Source organism: Drosophila yakuba, unplaced genomic scaffold (assembly GCF_016746365.2).
Source record: "Drosophila yakuba strain Tai18E2 unplaced genomic scaffold, Prin_Dyak_Tai18E2_2.1 Segkk11_quiver_pilon_scaf, whole genome shotgun sequence".
Classification (NCBI taxonomy): Eukaryota; Metazoa; Arthropoda; class Insecta; order Diptera; family Drosophilidae; genus Drosophila; species Drosophila yakuba.
The window spans coordinates 1-3,171 of record NW_025048784.1 but is presented as its reverse complement, the minus strand read 5'-3'; the positions used below and the strand labels follow the sequence as shown (position 1 = coordinate 3,171).

The window sequence follows — 3,171 nt, the reverse complement described above, 5'->3', positions numbered from 1 at the left end:
GAGTCTGAACTCCAAAAATGCAGTTGGAGAATTGTTCTTCATGACAGCCTAATTAACATTTTTCCCGACCTTAAGAACAGCCTAATTAAGTGCCTACTTTTAGGCCGAGATCAACGACAAGCTACCCTACAACGTGTAGTACGATCTGCAGTGCGATTCTGATGACGATGAGGATATTTACAATATTGATTTGGATGAAGAAGAAAATTGCATTTAAAATACAAGAGAGAACGCTATAGTCGAGTTCCCCGACCATCTGATACCCGTTACTCAGCTAGTGGAAGTGCGAAGGAGAGTCTTCAACACTGACAGATTTTGATGGTTTGTGGGCGTTAAAGTGGGCGTGGCAAACATTTTTTTTGTAGATCGATAGAAATTCATAAGACAAATAAAAAACTGAAAAAATATTACAACATTTTTCAAAAGTGTGGGCGTGGCAGCTTTGGGCGGTTTGTGGGCGTTAGATTAGGCGTGGCAATATAAATCGACAAACTGCGTTTATGTCTCTGGAGTCTGTATGCTTAATCTCAACTTTTTAGCTTTTGTAGTTCCTGAGATCTCGACGTTCATACGGACAGACGGACGGAGATGGCCAGATTGGCTCGGCTATTAATCCTGATCAAGAATATATATACTTTATATGGTCGGAGACGCTTCCTTCTGCCCGTTACATACTTTTCAACGAATCTAGTATACCCTTTTACTCTACGAGTAACGGGTATAAAAACCTAACCCAATAGAAACAATATATGATAAAAATTTTATGATAAATAGTTTAATAATTTTCACAACGATAATATACAATTCTGTCGTTCCGATAGGATATATTTCAAACAAATAACTTAAGGTTGCCACCATTGAGTTGTAGAGTGCGTGGAAAAATTTGGCATCTAAAAATTCAGTCCGATTACATTTCTAACAAAATGCCACGTACTTCTTTATTTGATGTAGATGATGACCAACAGTTTCTTAAATGGCCAGCGGTGATGCGGTAAACTATCCTAAGAAAAAGAGCACAGAACCCATCTACAATCAAGATGGCTTTTCGGAATATGATATCCAAAGACCGTGCTCCAGGTAAGAACTTAAAAAAAACAGTCATATTTAATATGAATTTAATTTCATATTCAGCGCTTTTCGAACCGTAAATGAACCGCACCCAAACCCCATACCCTCCAAGTTCCGCATCGACAATGTTGTTCCGGACTTTGGACTCGAGGAGAATTCTAACGTGCTTCCCAAAACTGGCAAATGCCACCTCCAAGTTCATCAAGCATTGTCAAGAGTCGACGATGCCCAACGAAGGAAAAATATCTCCAATGTGCGTCAAACTGTTCCAAAACCTACCGTCGATACAGAACCCTCACCGCTGACACCCATCAAGGGGCCTTTGGTGGATGAGTATGATACAGAAATGTTGTCGTCAGAGGATATTTGGAAGCTCTGTATGGATGCGAAGAAGGGGCTTATAAAGCCCTCGGATGCTATATGGCTTTGTTTTGCATGGAGTATTTGGAGCCTTCCAAAACTCCACTCCGAGTTTAACGGAATCTCAAAACTCCAATGAATTTCCTCGAAAACAGTTCGAGTTGACAAAAACCGATATAAAAAGAATTCTTTTGAAACCGGTTTTGAGAGGAAAGTCGGAAAAGATGAGTGGCGGGTCTTGGATCAGTGGATAGAATCGGAGGGGCTCAACGGATCCTATAATGATATAGAAGAATCGGATTTAAAGGGAAAGGTCGATAGTGACGCCAAGAAGCCTCGGATTCTGGACAATGAAGATGTCGCCTTTGCTAGCTTCACCATTGGAATCGAGAGGAGCGGGCCATCAACGGATCCCATAATGATATAGAAGATTCGGATTCAAAGGGAAAGGTCGATAGTGACGCCAAGAAGCTCGATTCTGGACAATGAAGATGTCGCCTTTGCTAGCTGCACCATTGGAATCGAAGAGCAGCGGGCACTCAGGAATGGATAAAATCGGAGGGCCTCACGAACCCCACAGTGATATAGAAGAGTTTGATATGTTATTAAGCCTAGCCAGAGATCATGAGAAGAATCATGATCTTCTGATGGAGTTACTAAAGCCAAGGATCTTATCTCCCAGGAAAAGGATGTTTGGAAAAAGTTTTCTCCAAAGGTGTTCGAACGCTGCAGGAACCTGATTCCGTAGAGCCTGAGTTGTGGAAACCCCCACCAACGAAAAGGTTTCCGTTGAAAATATTCCAGAAAAGGAACCAGAGAAAGCAACTGAATTCATTGTGGAAAAACCAGAAAAGCCAGTTATCCTCGAGGTCAAAGACATTAAAACATTGCCCCCGAGGCCCGAGGCTGAGGAAGCTACCCAGAGTTGGCTACAGCAATGCAGTGAAATCATTTCCCAACAAGTGCAACTCCTCATCTATGAGGACGGTTCCAACAATCCAACTGCTGCAGAACCAGAGGCCATTGACTTCGAAACCGAGATCAGCGAGGAGCAAATGAAGCCCCGAGTCCTGGGAGAAAGCAACAGAAATGTCTCAGCGGAGACTGGATGGCAGAATAGCTTCACAGTTTTCCTCGAGGACTTCGAGTACATCATTGACCAAACCATGACGGAGTTCAGGGACCCCAAGCTAAGAGACTGCGCTCAAAGTGGAACCAGCAGTTCGGATCAAAATCGGTGGAGAATTTGAGGAGATGTCTTCTGCTTCCGCCTCTGCCAGATCACTTGGACCAGTGCCTCCAGAGGATTAGAATCCTAAGGCGTCCCAAAAGGCGCAAGGTCGAGGAATTTCGCATGCACGTCGATATGAATTTTTGCAAAATGTATTGCACACTGAGTATGAATACGAACTTGGATCTGAAAAATACGGTTAGGTTCCTAAGAAACGCCGTTTACAAAAACGACATCGATGTGATCCAAATCCGGTATGAGGCCACACAGATAGCTGGATTTGGTCCGATGGCAGTGTCTTGATAATCAATGGAAGAGGCCATGCGATGCTTGCCGAAACACAAAGGGATCTGATGTTTAGGACCCTTGGGAGGGCGAACTTCAAAGCCGACCCCTCAAACAAGCTTCTTCTGCGTCTCATTTCCTGCGCCCACTTTCCATTTGGGATCTCTTTGCCGGTGTTCACTGCGTTAAGCGTTCTTTCTCCAGAGCCCCATATGCAGTATGTCTAC

At 43.6% G+C, this 3,171-nt stretch overlaps 1 pseudogene; it reads left to right on the top strand.

Moving 5' to 3' along the window:
- Positions 1-862: 862 nt before the first annotated feature.
- On the top strand, positions 863-3,165 carry LOC120322170 (annotated as a pseudogene).
- Positions 3,166-3,171: the final 6 nt, after the last annotated feature.